At 45.4% G+C, this 22773-nt stretch overlaps 1 protein-coding gene across 2 annotated transcripts in view; it reads left to right on the top strand.

The window, feature by feature from the left end:
- The first annotated feature begins 2718 nt into the window (after positions 1–2718).
- ACO1 (aconitase 1) overlaps positions 2719–22773 on the top strand; it is a 70824-nt gene continuing 50769 nt past the window's right edge. For both annotated transcript variants that reach the window (XR_005530936.1, XM_039247037.1), the window contains exon 1: positions 2719–2836. The gene's annotated coding sequence lies outside the window, so the exon portion shown is untranslated. The remainder of the gene's footprint in view (positions 2837–22773) is intronic.

Here is a 22773-nt window from a genome sequence, read left to right as displayed (position 1 = left end):
ATGCATTCCTCGGAGCATAACAGGTCTCTGACCACATCTTCATGGTTCAACTTATAGTAGCAGAAGCTTCTGGCAGGTGAGGCTGCTAGAATAGTGCAGTCGCTTCAATGGAAGGTCCTTCTGCCACTGGCCCCTGGAGTGATCTGCGGTGCCCGAGCAGCTCCACAGCTGGCTGGCTTCCTCTCACAAGGTTCATAAAGTCTACATATTCCGCTAGGCCACTCGCAGAGTTTTTGTACCATGGCAGAAATATTTATCAGGTGGACCCTGTATAAGCATAGTAATATGGTTCTAAAGCCCTTAAATATTTAGCTTTTGCAACACTCCATGAGACCCAAATTCAAGATGTGAGATTCAGAGTGAGGAAGAAACTGGAAGGGAAGGAGGGGACAGACTGATGGTTAGAAAAGATGCTGAAGTCTCATTTTAGATGTGAAGAATGGCAGGCACCTTTGGAATATCCAGGTGGTGATAGCCCACAAGTGGCTGGAAATAAAGCATGTGGAGACCTGAAGAGAATTAAGAACAGTGACAGAGACCTAGCAGGCTTTAGCTGCAGGTGACAGAGAGTCTACACAGAGAGAAAATAAATGAAGAAAAACTCAGTGTATGGAATCACAAGTAAAGGGAGAGGAGAAAAAGTATAGGCAAAAAGCCTAAGAGAGATCAAAGATAGAGAAGTGATCATGAGAGCAGAGGGCTCTAAAGCCAAAAAGAGGTTAAAATTTCAAGGAAAGACTAGTCACCAGTGTCAAATAACACAGAGCAGTCAGTGAGGACAGGAACAGAAGACAGGCCAGTGGATTTACAATCTGCATGGTACTGGTGACTTTCCAGAGAGCAACAGAGCCGAGTGATGTGGGGAGTACAGGTTTCTTGTGCTTTCTGAAAGTAGAGGGTTCCCATGAAACCAAAATGGCAGAAAGCAAAGAAGCAATTACATTAATTTCTGTGGGAAAGTTTTTCAGCATTCCCAGACCCAAAACACAGCTTCTCTTAGGCTTTTCTGATCCCTTAGGACACATCTTGCTCATGGATACACAAAGTAAATCCAGATAAAGCACAGATGCTCACGGACACAGTCCAAAGCTATGGTGGCTTGGTGCTGAGAGGCTGAGTGTAGTTCCCAGGGAAGGATCTTGTCGGGGGCCCTCTCTATAACAGCTTGCTGCAAAACAAACACTGAATGCCATTTTCACTTTTCAAATTTTTTGTAAAAGCGAAAATCCGCTTCAGATTTCTTTCAGTTAGTGAAAACAGGTACTAAGGTAATGTCTTTTATAACATCGAAGTGGTGGAACACCAACTCTCAAATGTATTTCCTTCATGGTTTTGACCAGTGTTTACGAATAAATTCCTGTTCCCTTTAGAGTTTTGATTTCATTCTTTTCTGTAAGGGATTATATCTTATTGTGTTATATGCCTGTTATCATTGAACACTATCACCCTTACTTCCAAGGGAACTCTAATATTATTATTTTTCAGAGTTTGTGGTGACTCTGTGACATGGGGTAGACACTCAAGGAAAATTAATGAATGTGAAAGGAAGAATGAATGAATATGAATCTAGGAAGTGTGTGGAAAGAAAGTCTTTTCCCACATTGGGAATACAGTAAGTAATCTCATTTTTCAAAATTAAATATGATTTTTTAAATATAACCCTTTATATTTAAAAATTAGATATAATGAGAAAAGTATGGGCTTGGGAAACAGACATGAGGACTGAATCCCAGCTATCGCATTTCATAACTGCAAAACGGGGTAATATTTTTCACTTCACAGGACAGATGGAAGAGTCGGTTAAATAAGATACATAAAGATCCAATCATAGGGCCCTGCACAGAGGAACAAAACGGAAACTAACTGGTAGCAGTGGAAATTAGTATTAGCTATTAGCTATCCGTCCTATAAGCTGTTTATTCAGCTACTTAAGTTAGAAAACAACAGTTTTCCATATAAATCGACAGGAAAACCTCACCACCTTGGATCTAGAAAGATTGAATCACTTCTTTCTCAGATTTGCTAGAGAGGGTGCAAGTCAAATCAGCCAACAAAAACAGGTCTGGTGAAGAAGGTCCATTCAGCGTCAACTCTCAGCCATTTCTCTGATTTCTGACTGGTGAATAGCCTGCGTTATAAAATGTTGTCACATGTTAAGAAAAAAAATTTTTTACACCAGAAACTCTGCATTCATAACCATGGAAACGTCAAAGTCCTATTATATGTCAGCGTGACTGCGATGTCCACTTGGCACGCTTTGCAAGAAATTAAGGCGGGAGTAGGGGTCGGGGGTGGGCACAAGGGGGTGAGAAGGGGCGCGGTGTGACCACATGTGCTGCAGCAGCTGAAGAACGAAGCCTCTCCCTTTATGGCCAAATCATTTTTAAAAGCAAAAAAGAACACTACATTTCTTCCCCACCCCTTGGGCTCACTTGCTAGCGCGAGCCGGACAGCACCCCCCCGATCCCTCAGAGTGCGAAAGTCACCCGAGTCCCAGGCCCTGGGCCCTCCGAAGTGGAACGGGCCGGAGCACGCGTCGGTCCGCTTCCTGCTGCAGGGCCCTTAGCCACCGCCCCCTCCCGCCGGGGGCGAAGTCTCTCCCGCCGGGCGGGGCGGGGCAGCCGCGGCAGACTCCGCCCCGCCTCTCGGGCCGCTACCCTGCGGCGCCCGGGCCCCGCGCCCCCCGCCCCGCCCCTGCTCCGCCCACCGGCCGGTGGCCCCAAGGGACGCAGGGGGAGGGGCGCGGAGGCGGCTGCCCCTAGATCCACGCAGCGCTCGGGAGCGCGTCCCGCACTTGGCGCCTGCCCGCGCGCAGATCCAGGCCGTGCACTTAGCGGTGAGTACCCGCCCGGCAGGCCGGACGTCCCGGGGAGGGGGCGCCGGCCGCCCGGTCCCCGGGGGCAGACGGCGGAGCCTCTTCCGAGGCGCGTGGAGCGGCCAGGCGCTGGGTAGAGGCCGGGGAAGGCCTGGGGTGAGAATCGGGGACGGACTAGCTCCTGGGGACTGACCTCTCCGCCTTGTCTGCAGCCTGTGCCGCGCGGGGGACAGGGTTCAGGGACTGGAAATGGCTCTCCTCGTCCCTATTTGCCTTGGCTGTGTGCGCCGCTGGAGAGTCCTCTCAGAGGCTGTGCGGGCCTCGCTGGGAGCCCTCACCCAGGCTGTAAGGCCGGCCGAACCGGCGAATCCTCACCTCCAACGAGGGTGTGCGGGCCTCCCTGGGGAGTCCTAACCCCAAGGAGGATGTGTGGGTCCCACCAGGGAGTTCTCACGGCGCCCGGGCTTGCAGGGTAGGGAAATCCTCACCCAGCCGGCAGCCTGGGGAAGCCACACCGAGTGGTGAGGAGAAAATGGGGTGAGATGGAAGAGTTCGGCACAGAGCCTGCCCTGATGAATTCAGAGATCCAGGAAGAATGGGCTGCCTTTCCTAATCCAGCCAGATATTTGAATGGCACGTCTTCCCTGCAACCTACATAACATACATAACCCTCCCCACAAGCGTGAAGGCGAGGGGTGGCCGGAGGATGGGGACACGGTCTCTTGGACAGCTGTTCTCAAACTTTTGAGGGGACCCAAAAATCCTTTGGCGCTTAAAAATTCGTATACTAAGCTTTCGTTTATGTGGGTTCTATGTTTTGATACTTACTATATATATAAAACAGAGTTTTATACAGTAAATATTTACTGGTTTTTTTTTTAAATAGCGGACCTATTTATATTAACAGAGCATTTTATGAAAATATCCTTATTTTCCAAAACAGAACGGGCCTGCGTTGGTGGTATAGTGGTGAGCATAGCTGCCTTCCAAAACAGAACGTTACTGAGAAGAGTGGCATTGTTTTATAGTTCTGCAAATCTCTTTAATGGCAGGTTTAATAGAAGGCAGCTGGATTCTTATATCCGCTTCTGCACTCAAGCCTGTTGCACTGTCCCATCATGTAGCCTCTGGAAAACTCCACTGTATACTCCTGAACACGTGACAGGGAAAAAGGCCAATTGCGTCTTGGTATTATTATGAGAGTTATTTTGACCTTGTGGATTCCTAGAGTTCCTCCACCACACTTTGAGAGCCGCTGGTGTAGGAAATGCTTTGGAGGCTTAAATCATTGGTCCCGCTTGTTCGGGATGCTTTCTCTAAATGGAAACACACGTAGCACCCCATGCACGGACAGTGTTAACCTCTGGTATTTGGGACCTCACGGTGGCAGCTTTTAGTAGTGGGTCTCCACATAAGAGGTGATGAGCCCCAGTGGCCTCCTAAAAACTCAGCAAGGCTCACAGATGGCTTGGTTGTTCCTGTGCCCCAAGAATCGATTTGTCTGTGCGTCCAGATTACAGCAGTGATGTGGCACACCAGACCTGTGGGTTCAGAGAAGTGCCCGTGGGGAGCCCGTGCCAAGTGTGTAGGGGTTTGTGCGAGAGTTACCAAGTAGTCAAAAAGTCATTTCCAAAGAACAGTGCCTTCCTTTCCGCCACGTTCACTGCTCTTTGTAGCTGTGTAGCCTTATTGGACTATCACGATAACCCAATCGTGGCAGTCTTTCACTTTCCACTTTCAGAGGTGTGCCACTTGGAGTGGCCCTTCCTCAGCTCCTGCCAGAAAGCGATGCCCTGCATCCTGGTGTGTGGGAGGTGGGATCCCTCACTGGATTATTTCCTTGACTCTATGCTCTGTCAGAACAAGTTCCAGATAGAAAGTACCTACATACATATATCAGAGGAAAACAGGTCTCTAACTTTCTCCTCCCTTTTGCCCCTCCATCCACAGTTTCTCCTGCTCTGATGAAGCAGCTTGGATACTGCAGCTGGTAGTCTAGAACTGTTGCAAGCAGGGACCCCTGGGTGGCTCAGTCAGTTAAGTGTCCGACTCTTGGTTCCAGCTCAGGTCATGATCTCATGGTTTGTGGGTTCGAGCCCCGCATCAGGCTCTTTACAGGCAGCATGGAGCCTGCTTGGGATTCTCTCTCTCCCTTTCTCCCTGCTTGCTCTCTATCCCTGTCTCAAAAAATTAAACTTAAAATATTTTATAAAAATAAGATAAAAAAGAAATGTCGCGGGTCGCCTGAGTGGCCTAGTCGGTTAAGTGTCCGACTTTCGCTTAGGTCATGATCTCACGGTTCGTGGGTTCGAGCCCCGTGTCAGGCTCTGTGCTGACTGCCAGCTCAGAGCCTGGAGCCTATTTCAGGGTCTGTATCTCCCTCTCTCTCTGACCCTCCCCTGCTCACGCTGTCTCTCTCTCTCCTAGAAATAAATAAAAATACTAAAAAAAAAAAAAAAGAAAAAAAGAAATGTCGCAAGCATAGGGGTATGTTGTATCTCTTGTTGCTCTGGCCACACAAATGGGAGAAGGGAATGGGATCTAACCTCTGCATACCTGCTGCGTTCTTGGAGTAAAGCTCCACTTTGATGGTGGGGTTTCATTCCTTTATCCCTTCAGTACATATTTATTGACTGTCTGCTTACCAAGTTCCCAGTTCTGTACTGGACACTGGGGCAAATAGCACAAACAGAGGCAGTCCCTCTATTCCTGGAGTTTACAGTCTGGTAGCTTAGGTAACTGCTGGTCAATTGAGACAGGCCACTGTCAAGTATTCGCGTGAAACCTGGTCTTGTGTGAAGAACACTACCTCTACCTGATGTGTGCCTCAAAGCACATGCCGAGGAAGCCTGAGTCCCAAACTGTGAAGGTAATGATAAAAACCAACAGTTATTACCCTGTGCCTGGCAAAGAACTTCCTTTGCCTGCCTTCCTCTACTCTTCCTTTTAGGAAGGAAGCAACTCCCTCTGAAGCAGCCAGACTCTACTGGGAAATGATTTCCAGCCTTGTTCCAGTCACTGGGCCAACTTTGGGCAAGACACTCTCTCTGGGTCTCAGTGTCTTCACCTTTAAAGTAGGTGGTTGGGCCACTGATGTCCTGGGGAGCCAGGGTTTGCTGGAGCTAGTTTGCACAGCATTTGTGGCCATCTCTTCCCAACTCCATGTTCAATGGCATCACATTTTTTAGCTTGAAGTAAGCCATTCTGGAGCTATTTACACCATGGAAATCAGCAAATGGATAATCCAGGGCTCCCCTGTGGCCGAGAGCAAGTGATTAAACATTTACCAGGACACCGTGGCTACTGTCAGAGCCAGCGTGCTATTTGTTTGTTTGTACAGTTGACCCTTGAACAACATGGAGGTTATGGGGACTGACCCTCCTATGCAGTAGAAATTCCAAGTAAAACTTTTGGCTCCCCCAAAACTTTACTAATAGCCGACTGCTGACCAGAGGCCTTACCAATAGCATAAACAATTAACTCATCGTTTTGTGTGTTACATTAAATATATGCTGTATGCTCATAGTAAAGCTAGAGAAAAAAATGTTAAGAAAACCATAGGAAAATACACATACTTCACTGTACTTGATTGAGAACAATTTGTAGATAAGTGGACCCACACAGTTCAAACCCTTGTTCATGGGTCACCTGTTTGTTTTTTTTTTTTAAATAAACTCTTCAGCCTGGACAAAGACATTGAATATGAAGTATGTGATTCATTTCCCCCAGAACTTTTGGTAGGCAAAGAACAATCTGTTTTTTACCCTATTCTAGAATGTGAATCAGCAAACGTTTCTTTAAGGAGGCAGAGAGTAGGCTTTGTGGACTCTCAGTCTCTTACTACTCAGCTCTGCCCCCGTTGTAATGTGAAAACAGCTGAAGACAATATGCAAACAAATGGGCACAGCTGGGTTCCAATAAAACTTTATTCACAAATACAGGTGCTAAGCCCTGGTTTGCAGACCCATCTTAGAATGTCCGAACAGGAGCCCTGCTTCAAGGAGGTAGTGTCATGGAAAAGGACATTCTTTAGGACATTATCCGTGAATAGCAGAGACTTGATACTCTAAGACTGAGCCGGAAGTGGCAACTGCAAAGGATATGGAATCAATCAAAAAAGAATCTTTAGTAAGTTGTTGAAATCCAAGCCAAGTATGTTCCCGTTTTGAGGACACAGCCATGGATGGTGAGTAGAGAAAGGCAGTTTTATTCCCAACCGCCATTCAGAAGCTGTCTCAGACGGTCTACAGCATGTGAATTTTGGGTGTTCTTATGGAAAAATCAGTAGTGCATCTAATAGCTGTTCTGATTCCAGGGAGAAGGACAAAAGTAATATTTTAAAAAGGAAGGAAAACCCTCATTATATGTGTTTATTTTATACACTGTATACGTACATTGTGTGTATGTATACCTATTATATATGTGCATATTTGTATGTCCGTGTATATACCTAAGGTATGTGGCTGTGCAATTACTTTTCCATGTATTTTTTTAAATGTTTGTTCATTTTTGAGAGAACGAGCACACACACATACTGCGGGAAGGGCAAGCCGCAGAGAGGGGAGAGGGGCAGACAGAGAGAGAGAAGCCCAAGCGGGCTCTGTGTTGTCAGTTCAAAGTCTGACACGGGGCTCAAACACACATACCATGAGATCATGACTTGAGCTGAAGTCAGGCTTTCGATCGACTGAGCCACCCAGGTGCCCCTACTTTTCCATAAATTTAAAAGAGGCTTATGAATGTTTGGAAGTACCTGTAGCCGGTTCTAAGCAGTGAAATGGGGTAGAAGAAAGATGGGAACTTTTACTTATTACTGTTTGTAATACTATGTGTCTGCCTACTCTTCAACATTCATGTATTGCCTATCCAACCCAAAATAAAACACTAAAATCCCAAAACCTATATTTTTAAAAGGAAAACAGGATTATTTCTCTGGTAAGAATGTTACTACCATCCCTTCTCCTCCAATAAAACAAATTATTTTGGTGCACCTGTATGGCTTAGTCGGTTGAGCCTCCAACTTCAGCTCAGGTCATGATCTCATGGTTCGTGGGTTCGAGCCCACATCAGACTTGCTGTTCTCAATGTGGAGCCTGCTTCGGATCTTCTGTCTGCCGCCCCCTCCCCCCACTCCCACCATCCCCTGCTCGCCCTCACTCTCAAAAATAAAATGAAACGTTAAAATTTTTTTTTAACTTATTTAAATGTCACATCACAATTCTGAACTAGTATATGTACTACTGTATATTCAAAATAATATTGGGAAAGAGACCTTTCAGATCAAAATCTTTTATTAAACAGTATTTTTTTAACCCTCTGTCCAAGGTTACAAGAACCAGATCAGTGTTTCTTAATAGACTCCTATGCAGCCCTTAAACTAGTGTCATAAAATGTTGTTTCGTGAGATGCTGTGAAGTACAGTTTTTACTTTTAAAACCATGTTACCACGAATATTTTCCTGTGATCCTGTTTTTATGAGAAGAGAAAGCATGTGCGTGTTCACATGGGTGTGCACACCCATGGACAGAGGCAAATGGTTTGCCAAATGCTGAGTAGTTTTCTCTTGGTGATGGGGAACCGTTGATTTTATAAATTTTTCTTCACTTTGCTTATCAGTATTTTCTAGCAAGTATTAAACAAGTAGTAAATTAAAAAAATTTTTTAACGTTTATTTATTTTTGAGAGAGAGAGAGAGGGAGAGAGAGAGATACAGAATCTGAAGCAGGCTCCACACTCTGAGCTGTCAGCACAGAGCCTAACTCCGAACTTACAAGCTGTGAGATCATGACCTGAGCTGAGGTCAGAGGCTTAACCCAGGTGTCCCAAGTATTAAGTTTGAAATAAGCATTAAATTCAAACAACTGTTACATTTGATTTGACCAAAAATAACCACTTAGTTACTTATACATTGGGGACAACACAGTTGCCTTCATTTTTCTTTTAAATATTTTTCTTTTATTTTTTTTTATTTCTAGGAGAGAGAGAGAGAGAGAGAGAGAGAGAGAGAGAGAGAGAGAGACCGCGTGAGCAGGGGAGGGCCAGAGAGAGAGGGAGTCACAGACTGAAACAGGCTCCAGGCTCTGAGCTGGCAGTCAGCACAGAGCCCGACGCGGGGCCCGAACCCACGAACCGCGAGATCATGACCTAAGCGAAAGTCGGACGCTTAACCGACTAAGCCACCCACGCGCCCCGCCTTCATTTTTCTTAGACTGGGTTACTCCTTACTTGCCTCGCAGCCGGATCCCTGCTACTTCCTTTCTGCCGGTGGGAAATAGAGGAACAAGTAGGGAGCAAAAAGCATGGGGAGCCGAAAACGGGCAGCTGATAAACCTTAGTCATGTGGTGCCTTGTCTGCTTCCCTGTGGGGCCAGCTCCAGCCTCAGCCCCTCCCTCTCTCTCCAGCTGAGCCAGAGGTCAGAAAGTTCGTAGGATTCCTGCCTGCTATCACCTGAGGAGCCATTGGCCCACCATCTTCCTAAATTGATCGGCTTGCATTTCTTTTTTTTTAATAACTTATTTATTTTTTAATTTACATCCAAGTTAGCGTATAGTGCAACAATGATTTCCGGATTTTCTTAATGCCCCTTACCCATTTAGCCCATCCCCCCTCCCACAACCCCTGCAGGAACCCTGTTCTCTCTCTTTTTTTTTAAATTTTTTAAAAATGTTTTATTTATTTCTAAGAGAGAGAGAGACAGCGTGAGCAGGGGAGGGTCAGAGAGAGAGGGAGTCACAGACTGAAACAGGCCCCAGGCTCTGAGCTGACAGTCAGCACAGAGCCCGACGCAGGGCTGGAACCCACGAACCGTGAGATCATGACCTAAGCGAAAGTCGGACGCTTAACCGACTAAGCCACCCACGCGCCCCTCCCCCTCCCTGTTTTTATATTATTTTTGCTTCCCTTTCTTTATGTTCATCTGTTTTGTATCTTAAAGTCTTCATATGAGTGAAGTCATATGACATTTGTCTTTCCCTGACTAATTTCACTTAGCATAATACCCTCTAGTTCCATCTATGTAGTTGCAAAAGACAAGGTTTCAATTATTTCTTGTTTAGCTGTTTCTAATGCAGCATTTCAGACCGACAGAGACCTGGAGAGTATAAATCCCCAGCTTCAACGCTTAGGAGCATTAACAGTTGGCCAGTCTTTCCTCCAAATTCACTTGCTTTTTTTCCCCTCTTCCAGGAGTTAGCATCTTACTTTCAACTATATCAATTAACAAAAAATTATTCTTTGTGGTCTTTTTAGTAAAAAGCAGGCACTGATGCTGTAGCACAATTTTTACATTCTACCCTAACAGCCCAACTGAACAACTGCGTGGTCCTCGAACACTCGCTGTGTTGTCCTGCTTCACTGCTTTTGCATTTGATCTCCTCACTGCCTACGAGTCTAAATCAGTCTTCCCTCGTTTCTTCTCCCACTTCTCCGTAAAGCCTTTCTCGATTTTCCCAGCTCTAGCTGTCTTTCCTGTGACCTTCCTTGCAACGCTTACCACGTTATAGTTAGGTGTGTGCTTATCTTAGTCTCCTTGTTAGATCATACTCATCTTCTAAAACCAGGAGTATTTTCTTTACCTCCCTTTCTCCAGTGGGACTTAGCAAAGCTTAATGTGGAGAAGGTGCTCAGAAATCTATGCTAAATTAATTTGAATTAAGTTCATTAAAGAAAATGTTTTATTGTAAGAGATGCACCCCATTCAAAGGAAAATGTTCAGCGATAGCCTAGGACTGAGAACATTTCATCTCCCCCACAAGGATTTTAAGAGTTTAAAGAGGGGCACCTGGGTGGCTCAGTTGGTTGAGCCTCCAACTTCGGCTCAGGTCATGACCTCGCAGTTAGTGGGTTCGAGCCCCGCGTCGGGCTCTGTGCTCACAGCTCAGAGCCTGGAGCCTACTTCAGATTCTGTGTCTTCCTCTCTCTCTGCCCCTCCCCCACTCATGCTGTGTTTCTCTGTCTCAATAATAAAAAATAAAACATTAAAGAGTTTAAAGAATTGTGAAGAAAAACATGTTCCATTTGAACCAATATGAAAAGGCAACTTTTTTAGGAGGAAAATATTTTTTTTTTATAATCTGTTGTCATTTTTTTCACATAAACCTCTAGAGCCTATAGCTCTTTGATTTGATGTTATTAATGTTTATTTTTGAGAGAGAGCATGAGTAGGGGAGAGGCAGAGAGCGATCAGGACAGAGGATTGAAGTGGGTCTGTGCTGACAGCAGATGCAGGGCTCCATCTCATGAACCATGAGATCATGACCCAAACTGGAGTCCAACATTCAACCGACTAAGCCACCAGGAGGCCCTCTTCTCTGATTTTAGAATGCTTTTTTACCCCACTAGGTAAGAGTGAGTCTGACTGTATTTTAGAATATCCAGTGTGTTTTAAGATGTAGATTTAAGAGGCGCCAGGTGGCTTAGCTGATTTTGGCTCTGGTTATGATCTCCTGGCTTGGGTTGTGAGTTCTAGCCCCATGTCAGACTCTGTGCTGACAGCTGAGAGCCTGAAGCCTGCTTCAGATTCTGTCTCCCTCTCTCTCTGCCCCTTTCCTGCTTGCTCTCTGTGTCTCTCTCAAAATATAGACTTTTTTTTTAAAAATATTTTTATTTCTAGGAGAGAGAGACAGCGTGAGCAGGGGAGGGTCAGAGAGAGAGAGGGAGTCACAGACTGCAACAGGCTCCAGGCTCTGAGCTGGCAGTCAGCACAGAGCCCGACGCGGGGCTCGAACCCACGAACCGCGAGATCATGACCTAAGCGAAAGTCAGACGCTTAACCCACTAAGCCACCCAGGCGCCCCTAAATAGACATTTAAAAAGAAGATGTAGACTTAAACCTTCAGTAAAAGAAATAGACTACATTTAGGACCCACGTGCCCGTGAAGTAAGTTGATATATATCGCCTGAAAAATGGTAGCTTACAGGTATAGAGTTCCCATGTACACTGTGCTTTTACCTATTCCCTTGTTTAATTATCACAGCAGCCCTCGTGAGTTGGGCACAGCAGTGTGGGGCAGGTATTCTTACCTTTAATCTACAAGGTAAACTCCGGTTTAGGGAGATGGAGTGAATCTTGCCTGTGGTAAAAAGTGGCGACTGATTTTAAGTGTGTATCGGACACCAAAGGACTTTGGGATTGGATGTTGCAAACATGGAAAAGTAGGAAACTGTCTTTTTCTTTTTTTTTTTTTTTAAATTTTTTTTTTAATGTTTTATTTATTTCTAGGAGAGAGAGAGACAGCGTGAGCAGGGGAGGGTCAGAGAGAGAGAGTGTTTCATATTCTGTAACAGGCTCCAGGCTCTGAGCTGGCAGTCAGCACAGAGCCCGACGCGGGGCTCTAACCCACGAACCGCGAGATCATGACCTAAGCGAAAGTCGGACGCTTAACCGACTAAGCCACCCAGGCGCCCCTGTCTTTTTCAATAATACATGTCGTTGGGGGACAGACCAAGTTTTGGAGGTTAAGTATGAGTCCCTTAATGCCATAGGACCACCGAAGTGATCACATACTTCCCGAACCAGTCACTTCTCAGATTCCTCTTGTTCTGCCTCCAGTTGTAAAAGTCAGTCCACCTTCTGATGAATTAGCATGGCTGTTGTGCACAAATGCTGTGTGGTTTTCCTTCCCTTTTCCTGACTTAAGGGGAGCTCTGGACAAGCCCATCTTTGGATAGTGGACTTGCCTGGGCTCTTGATCAAGCAGATGTGTATGGAGGACTTAATTATTCCTTATCCTCATCATCCTTTTACAACTGTTATTGTAAAATTACAAAGCACAGCACACAGCCGTAGCGTAGTTCATGAAGAAGGTGTGTCAGTCTAAGAGTGTTCTCCTACACGGTCAAGGGAAAACAAGGTAAATACATCATTGCTGACAGTCTGCTGTAGGCAAGAGCCATGCCAGGCCAGTCATGCTAAAAGTACGATTCTGTACTTGTGGCAAAAAGACCAGCCCCAGGATTGGTTTTAATGGTGGTATGTTTCATAAAACCAGCATTTGCTCAGTTAAGGAATCAGTTCCGTTTTAAATGTCTGTATTACTGACATTAACACATCCTTTCAAAATTACCTATCCTGCAGATTTTGCTAAAATCGACAATATTCTAGGGGAATTAGAGGTTGAGTATCTAATCTTAACATATGTACCTTCGAGTGTGAAAATCGTTTTAATAGGAGGTTACATTTTTCAAATCCAAGTGGTAAATTTGGGTTTTTGTAGGAGGAGCGACTGTAAGTTCTGTCACGGGTGCTGCCTACTGGGAGGCGACATGGAACAAGAGTCAGCCCTGGTATCACAGGGCTTGAGTTTAACTCCCAGCTCTCCGCTTACCAGCCACAGGGCCATTAAAGATTACTTAATCCCTCTAACCGTCAGTCTTCCCAGCTGTAAAATGGGAGGGTGATGCCTTTTTCACAGGGCTGCTGATGGACCACATGGCTGAGGTGCCTGGCACCCAGCAGTCACTCGGCACCTGTCACGAGGCTGCAAGTGCTCATGGATTAATGGAGCATTCGTGGCATCGTGGCTACACATTGCTGCTGTTCTGCTCTTGTCCCAGCCCAGAGCTTCTGAGCTCCAGGTCCGCTGCAGCTGCCTGCTGGATGTCTTCATCCCAAAGTCACCGTAGCTGGAACTAACATCTTGGCTCTGGTCTTGGTCATTGGCTCTGCCATTTTGTCCACATAAGGCATATAGGAGCTATCCTAGACCCCTTCTTCTTGCTCACCCTCAGTCCCTCCTGCTTTCTTAATTCTCGCTGAGATCTATTGCCTCTGACCTCTTTTTCTGACTGTAACCTGCCTCCCTGACCCCAGTCCAGCATCCTTCCCCAGAGGCAGTCCCTGGGACTACCGGAGTGACCTCGGAAAATCAATCAGGTCTTGAAGCGTCCGGCCTGGAATCCTTTAATGGTGCCTCATGACTTCAGGATAAATCTGAAGCTTTCTGTGAGGCCCCTGGTGATGGGGACCCTGTCCCCTTCCATTCCCTCCTCAGCTCCGCCCACATGCACCCTGTACTTCATGCACCTGGGCCCGCTTTAGGACTCTCACAGGGACACACTTCCATGCCTTTATGCACTGTTTTCTCTGCCCAGGATATTCTTTCAGTGACTCCCTCCCTCCGTATAGTTCTGGGAAGCTTTCCTACCCAGGGACATGGGACATGGTTTTGCATGTCCCTGGAGGCCTTCCTGACCCGCCTCCCAGGCTGGGTTAGCTGCTCTCCCTAGAGGCTTCTTTATCACCATTCACCACTGCTGTAGCATTGATCTCCTGATACTGTCATTTATTCCTCCTGACCAGTATACGTGTTACTGAAGAGCGATGGGGACTTGTGTCCCTTTATCACAGTGGCCTATAAATGTCAAATGTATGAATGAATTTACGTCCCATCTCTTAGACAATCCAGAGAGGCCCAGGCACCGAAAATGTCTAATGCTATTTTATTACTGGTTATGTCTTTGATGCCATGAACTGGCATTTGCATATAGATGCCATGCCAGTGTCTGGGCCACTGAGATGGGATGAAGGGTCAGCTGTTTAAGAGGTAGGCTGTAGAGTGTGATGGACTTGATTTTGAGTTCCAGTCCCCGCTTCCAGTATGCTTGAGGTTTAGCTGCAGATTTCCAGCTCTGAACCACATCGCCGAACTACTCTGGGGAAAGAATGCGGTGGTCAGAAAACAGGAGTGGCGTTCCTCCTGGCAGTGGCCTTTCTCTGGAAAATCAGTAAATCTATGGGTTTATACCTGAAGCTTCTGGGAACTCTATTAGCATGAGTTATTGTTCTAGAGTCCAAGCAGTTCTGAAGGGGGTGGGGGTACATGACCTCAGAAGCTGGGGAAACTCGGGGAGATAAATGCTGCCCTCTGAGCCCCTGGTGGCCTGACACCCCACCTCTTGGAAAGACCCTCTAGTTGGTAAAATTTAGTTAGGAAAGTTAATTACCAAACATATACAGAATTTGTTCAGAAGCCTGAGGACATCATGCAGCTTTTCTTAAAGAATGGATGATCAGTAGGCCTGCTCCCTAATGCTTTTAAAAACACAGCTGTCTGTCCCTACTCCACTCCTCCTGCCTCAAAAGTTAGATGCAATGGGGGGAGCACCTGGGTGGCTCAGTATGTTAAGCATCTGACTTCGGCTCAGGTCATGATCTCCCAGTTTGAGCCCTGGGTTTAGCTCTGTGCTGACAGCTCAGAGCCTGGAGACTGCTTCAGATTCTGTGTCTTCTCCTCTCTCTCCACCCTCCCCCATTCATGCCTTGTCTCTCTCTCTGTCTCTCTGTCTCTCTCAAAAGTAAATAAACATTTAGGGGCGCCTGGGTGGCTTAGTTGGTTAAGCGTCCGACTTTCGCTTAGGTCATGATCTTGCGGTTCGTGGGTTCGAGCCCCGCGTCGGGCTCTGTGCTGACTGCCAGCTCAGAGCCTGGAGCCTGTTTCAGTCTGTGACTCCCTCTCTCTCTGACCCTCCCCTGCTCACGCTGTCTCTCTCTCTCTCCTAGAAATAAATAAAACATTAAAAAAAAAATTAAAAAAAAAATTTAAAAACAATTTTTTTTTTAAGTTAGATGCTATAGGACTTGGCTCTGCAAAATGTCACTTTTGGGGTGTCTGCAGGTGACATTTTTGAGGCCCCACTGATAGCTGTGGGTTACTGCAGGGTAGGAGACCCACATTCCGAGAAGAGGCTGAAGACTGACCTTCATGAGGAGAGGATGAGGTCAGGAGCAGAGGGCTGGGTCAGGACACTGGGCCGGGGTGGGGGAGGGCCTGCCCTGCTTCTTCCTTTCCTTTCTGGCCAAATGTTTTATGACCCCACGATGACTTTCCTTTCTCAGTGCGTCTCTAGGAGGAGAAATTCTGAAGTTCACAAGCCTTTTTGTGAAACTGCTTATATTAGTCCACAGTGGTATCAAAACTTAAAGCTAATTCTGTTCTTTTGAGTTTGTGTTACTGCAATTAGTTTAAATGAGCTTAAAGGATGTGTCGGATAAGCCTTCTTCCTTGAGGAATTACATATGATGTTGTACTGTCCTGGCCAGCAAGCCTAGAACTGGGAGTCTTAAGGTGCAGGGGCTGTTCCATGAGACAGTGCAGTGACCATGACCCCTGTCCCCCAAATCCTGACTATTGCCTTTGACAGTGGCTGTGTACATTTGCTGAGTCATCATTTTAACGATACATCCTAAAAATTTCCAGTGTTACTTAATAATGAAGTTCGAGAAACAGAAGGGTTAGATTTTAGGAAGTTAGCTGCTTTTTAAATATAATCCAGTATTTTCATATTATGACTTAGTTTCGTATCAGATTTTAACAAATTCCAGTGTTGGGAATCTACAGTTAATTTAAACCAAGTGTAAAGCTAGGTCAGTACTTTGTAGTTTGTCTTCAGTCACAGTCCCTACAGTGGCCACTTCTGCCTCCCCACCTTGTCTCCTTTTCTGTTCTCACTCACCTTGCTCTGGCCTCCTTGCCTTCCTCAGACCCACCTCAGGGACTTTGCACATGATTTCACCCCTCCTCCAGTGATACATAGCTTGTGCCCTCACTTCCTTCAAGGCTCTGCCAAGTGGCTCTATCAGTGAGACCTCCTTTGATCTCCCAGTATCCTTCATGGCCCAACACTCCCTGCTGCCCTTGACCTGCGTATCCACAGAGCTGGTCACCATCTGACATTTTGTTTTTATATTATTTAGTGGTGTAGTTTGTCTCCCTCCTCATGGGAGCACCACATGGGCAGGGACTTTGTCAGTTTTGTTCTTGGGTATACAACACCCCCAGTGCCTAAAACAGTTCCTGGCACACGTTAGATGGTTAATATAAATATGTGTTGAATACATGAATAATGAAGCCTAGAATTTTTGTCACTCAGAAGGGACTTTTTAGGATCATCAGCTAAACTTATGTTACAGATTGGGAAACCGAGGCACAGAAAGGTTATATGGCTCATTCAAAATGGAACTCAGTCATTTCAAAACCATAACAGCTCCGGGCACCTGGGTGGTTCAGTCGGTTAAGCGTCTAACTTCGGCTCAGATCATGATCTTGTGCTTTGTGGGTTCAAGTCCCATGTCAGGCTCTGTGCAGACAGCTCAGAGCCAGGAGCCTGCTTCGGATTCTGTGTCTCCCTCTCTCTGCTCCTCCCCTGCTTGTACTCTGTCTCTCTCTCTCTCTCAGAAATAAACACTAAAAAAAAAAAAAGAATTAAAAAAAACTGTAACCGCTCTTTTTAAAAATCTAGGAATATATGTGGCACCTTCTGGTCAGTTTTGCAGGATGAGATGGAAGAATATGTGAATATAGACTGATTATTTAAAAATTTAGCAAAAAAAAAGGGGCACCTGGGTGGCTCAGTTGGTTGAGTGTCTGACTTCGACTCAGGTCATAATCTCATGGTTTGTGAGTTTGAGCCTCGCTTGGGTTCTGTGCTGACAGCTCAGAGCCTTGAGCCTGCTTCAGAGTCTTTGTCTCCCTCTCTTTCTGCCCCTCCCCCCACTTGCATTCTGTCTCTCAAAAAATAAACATTAAAACATTTTTTTTAATTTAGCAAAAAAAATTGGCAAGTTAATTGTGTGATGGCAAAACTTTCTGATACAGAGTCAGAATCCTATTCATGTTTACAGAGAAGAGTGTATGTCGCATATAATTAGTACTCAAGAAAAACGGTTGATGAATTTGGTTATGTTGTTATACAGCTATTCTTTTCTGCAAGACCCTTCTTCTGCACTACCCTTTTCCTTGTTTTCATTCTCTCCCAAAATAGATAGTTGCTCTTATGGCTTCTCCTGCAAAATTCTTTCAGTTACAGCTATCCCATTTAAGAGATTTCTGTGGGGGAGGGGGGCAGGGGTTTGGGTTTTTTTGGTTTTGTTTTTAGGTGACCTGGTCTCTGGGGAAATCCAGAGATATTTAGTTATTCCAGTTTTCCAGATGCAGCTACATCAAAGAAAGCAAAGAACGAATCTTTCTAGTTCTCTACTTTGTGAAAAAAAAAATCCAGTTGACAAGCCATGGCGGTTTGCTGGCCCCAGTGGTTCTGACCTCAGTCTTATTTGTGCTTGCATAGACATCCTTGGAATCTCCCTTTTGACAAAAAGTTGTTTGTAAGTAGCATGATATTTAAATACACAGCAGTCAGTTTGGGAGTGGGACCAATTAATTTCTCTTTAAACAGAAAAGAAATGAAGCATTGCTAATCCTTAGGGTGAACCAAAATGAACTCTTGAGGTGCAGAGACTTGACTTTAACTTTAGAGCTGGGATCCGTGAAAATTCAGGATGGGTGTATTTAGGAAAATGTGAGGAGGGGAGAGATGGGAAAACCACATGAAATACAGAAGAAACCTCTTTCTGTGGTTTGGATAGGTTTTAAAAGCCCACTTCTGGTGTCTTCAGACATTCTAAGCAATGCAGACCTGTTGTCTGTACCTTAGAGATCTTTCTCGACGAATCACCTGCAAACTCTTTCAAACTATACAAGCTCTCCTGGAAACTGATTTGCACACTCCCCACCCTCCAAAACTAAACAAAACCTCTGTCCTCCCCACCCGTTACTGGCAGGAGTCCTGCTGCTCAGGCTCCCTCCTCTCCCTGCTCCTTCCTACTGGTGTGAGCCAACCCTGTGGCTGGTTGTGGGGGGTGTGGGGCCCACTCATACTGCCCCACTTTCCCTATCCTAAGATAACCTACGAGGATTCAACTCTGATAACAGAAGCAGCCAAAGCTTGGATTTCTGTACTTCAGAATCTGAACTCGAAGAGGTGAGTCTTACTGGATCTGATCACTGGCATTTAGCTAACGTCAGTGGACTTTTCCACACATTTCTACATATCTGGTTGTGCTGAAGAAGCCTCACAGTGGGGCGTTCTGCTGGGTGTATGGTCTAAGATGTTCCTCTGGCAAGAGCGATGGGTGAGCAGTGTGCTGCCCATGCCCTATATTCAGTCTTTCATATAAAACCCATCTGCAAGATTGCTGCCTGGTCTTGGAAGTTCAGTCTGGGTAACAGATAGCAAAGCTCACTGAACCAAAATCATGGGATTTTGCCCATGATTAAGGTAACGGGGTCACTTACCTTGTTATAACCAACTAAGTTCCTGATGCACTTTGGCATGGGGACAACATGCGCATCAGACCTTAGGGCTCCCAGAGCCGAGTCTCCTCCATGCTAATAGCTCAGTCAAGTCCTCCTCAGAGATGAGAACATTTTGCCACCAGAGGCCATCCGGGTGTCACTCGGTTTTGCCTGTCTAGCAGACCGACAGTTTACAAGAGAACAAATTCAGATGTCAAAGGGACAGATGACCAAGTATCCACCTTCACTAGCAATTAAAGATACACCCAAGATGAGCTTTTTAATCTCTCCATTTGACAAAGAATTATGTTGCCTGGTTGAGGCACCTCCATTCACTGCCCCAGAGAAGGGCCATTCCCAGGCCACGTGGTGATGGGAGACACAATGGAGACCTGAAAATCCTTTCACCCAGCTGTCCTACTTCTAGGGACCAGAAGCTAGGGATTTATATTAAGGAAATGGATCGAGAACCTACTCAAAGAAGTGTGTACAAAGGTTGCAGCATTGTTTGGGTGTTAATACCTGGAAACTAAGTATTTTAATAAAAGGTTTAAGTAAGTTGTATATCTAAATGATAGATTTTTATGGTGTAATTAAAAATGATATATCACATGATAGCCTGATACAGATGTATTGCTGAGTGAGAAAAAAAGTAATTTGCAAAACACTGTGAGGTCTAATCCATTTTTGTAAAGAAATCCAAATACATTTATTTTTTTCGATATTTTTTAATGTTTATTTTTGAGAGAGAGAGAGAGAGAGAGAGACCCCAACCGCAAGTGGGGAGGGGCACAGTGAGGGAGACACAGAATCCGAAGCAGGTTCCAGGCTCTGAGCTGTCAGCACAGAGCCCAATGTGGGGCTCAAACCCCCACACAAACCGTGAGATCATGACCTGAGCCGAAGTCGGACACTCAACCACCTGAGCCACCCAGGCGCCCTGAAATCCAAATACATTTAAAAGTCGTGTTAGATGAAACTCTAAACCATGGTATTACAGGTGACTTTCATTTTCTTCTTTTTGTTTACCTGCACTTTCTAAGGTTTCTGCGATGATCATCTTTTACTTATTATTATATTTATGAAGTTATCACCAGCCTAGAAGACAGGGTTCCACAGCAAGTTTGGTCTCCTGCTGGGATTGCAGGGTGGTAGGGAGAAGGGGGGCTGGAGGAGAGCTGGGGAGGGTGGTGAGAAGGCAGGGGTCCGGCTTGGATTGATACTTGTGACCTGTATGAGATACGCAACTGATCTACCGGAAGTTAAATATGAGCCATTTACGGATTCTTTAGCGAACCGTTTCACTGCATCATTGGACAAACAAGGACATAGTTTGGGGGAGCAGAGTGGGTTTATCTAAAGAGTAATAGTCACAGATTTACTTTTAAATAAATCCTCATCAGGCGTTATTAAAGAACTGTATATTGTGGTTCCAGGAACTTTATGAACATTCTAGCTTCCCTTTGAAAGATAGTGCCCAAGATGTCAAGTTTTCATTTTACAGAGATGCTATTCCTTCCTATATGCAATATCTTCTATAGATATTTATGTGAACGTTGAAAAAGGCTACTCTAGCTTTTGGAAAAGTAAGTAAAGAATGAAAGATGCTTATGGAAAATAGTACTTGGATTCTATTCAGAGGTTTATAACAGACCCCCGCTCTACCCCACCCCGCCCTTTACACGGTGTATTTTTCTACTTAGGGATAATCAATGTTAACTTTGTTCTAGATCTTTCTTTTTGTATTCATTTCTATATATGATGGCATGAGTATGTATGAATGAAAAAATACTAATAGTCTTGAAGCTTTTAACTTAAAATTAGATTCTAGTATATATGTTATTCTGCAACTTTTTCTATTTTACTTTTATGAATGTGAGTCTTTGCTCATATTTCTTGTGTTGAATCTGAGTAAGGAATGGTATGTTTGATATTTATATCAGTAAAATTTATTTGCTCTTACTTCTCTGCCTCTCTTAGAAAAAATCTAGTCACCCAGGATAGATTATGAAAAACTTAACCCTGAGTTGTTTTCCCAAAGTGCAGCTGCCTGTCAGCTCTCTGGTATTTTGCACCAGTGGAAGGTTCAGTCAGTGATTAAAGAACTCAGTCACAAAAGCGCTGGAAGACTGTGATATGCCTAAATGGTACTTTTTAAAATTTTCCTTTTGGAGGATTTTGCACATACTTTTTTTCCCTGCCAGAAGTTTCCATTTTGCTGCAGAGAAAATCAGCTGTATTTTCTTCCTTGGTCTACCGCTCATAAATCCAGTGATTCCACTTTGCTTCTGGGGACCTCTCTTTCCTTTTTTTTTTTTTTTTTTTTTAATGTTCTATTTATCTCAGAGAGAGAGAGAGAGAGAGAGAGAGAGACACGGTGTGAGCAGGGGAGGGTCAGAGAGAGAGGGAGACACAAAATCAGAGTAGGCTCCAGCTCTGAGCTAGCTGTCAGCACAGAGCCTGACGCAAGACTCGAACCCACCAACCATGAGATCATGACCTGAGCTGAAGTCGGACGCTTAACCGACTGAGCCACCCAGGACCCCCATGGGCACCTCTGTTTCCTGGTCAGGAAAATGCTATTGTATCTCTAAGTTCTTTCCAGAAGGCTCCACATTCTCTGATTCTGTCTCCTCACCTTCATAGCATCTAGGACCAGGTGTCCCAAGGGCATTGGTGGGGGTTGGGTTAATGCCAAGCCACATATGCACAGAAGGTGGTGCCTCTCTGAGTCACCAGCAGGTGTCCAAAATTGAGGCCAAAGGTTGGTTGGCAGCAAGACTGTAGTTGGGGAGGAACCCCAGCTCTGAACAGCCTGCACCTTTCTTGCCGAGAGCATGGTTCATTTGCGAAATCAGATCTCTCTGCCTCTGCCTGATGTTTAGTGCTTTTAGTACTTTACTTTAAAACTCTAGTGTTCAGCAGTCTTTCCCCAACCCCTCCTGTTCTTTGCAGGATGTACCTGAGGGGATCATGACAACATACAAGTCACCCGGCTGGAATTTCAGGACGGGTTAGCTTTGAAACACAGTGTTTTCTCAACCGAATAAGTCTCTTGCTTTTAAGAGTATGAGCTAGGTGTAGTGAAGGGTTTCAAGTACAGTGCAGGTGTCTGTCTTTAAATTCCTTTTGTATAAGAACCTGTTCATGCATCCTACTTGATTCACAGGCCAGGGACACGCGTTCAGCGGCCGTACCGTCCTGAACACAAGGTTCGCGAAGCACAAGCTCCAAATGAGCTCCAACATCACTGCTTAAAAGATACTAGTTCCCCTTCTTAGCTTTCTTCTTTCTTAAAAAATTTCTTTTCTCTTTTCCTATATGTAGCACTGTCTTACTCTATGGAGCAGAAAAGAGAGCACTCGCGCTTATTTCCACGCACACTAACCCTCACCCTTCCAAACAAAACAAAACAAAACTCCACCCTCTCCCAAAATATCCATAATGACTCTCTCCGTTCACTCCTCCCTTTTATTATTATTGAATGGGGATTAGGTAAAAAAAAAAAAAAAGGGCAGGAACAAAGCAGAGGGAAGAGAGGATGGGGGATGAGGAAAGAAGGGGGTTGAAATGGTGGGGTCTGTGCTTGCTGTGGGTGTGGGAAGGAGGCAGGGCTCCCTGGGCAGCTGATGGGGTTTCTAGAGGACACCCAGACCTGGGGGAGTCTGCAGGATTTGCAGTAACACTTGAGGTTTGAGGATGGGGTACAGTTCTGGCCAGGGGAAGGCAGACCTAGGAAGCATTTATGATGCCTGGATTCTGCTTTGGGTCTGGACTTTTCCCCAAGCCAGAGATCTTTCCTTTCCACCCTCCTTGGAACCCAGTCGTTTTTAGCTTTCTCTTGGGACTGCTAACGCCTTGGGGGGGGGGGGGGGGGGGGGGGGGGC

Source organism: Hyaena hyaena, unplaced genomic scaffold (genome assembly GCF_003009895.1).
Source record: "Hyaena hyaena isolate Hyena2069 unplaced genomic scaffold, ASM300989v1 scaffold_289, whole genome shotgun sequence".
In the NCBI taxonomy this organism is placed as follows: Eukaryota; Metazoa; Chordata; class Mammalia; order Carnivora; family Hyaenidae; genus Hyaena; species Hyaena hyaena.
Note: the sequence above shows the minus strand (reverse complement) of the source record. Positions and strands in the feature narration are given on the sequence as shown.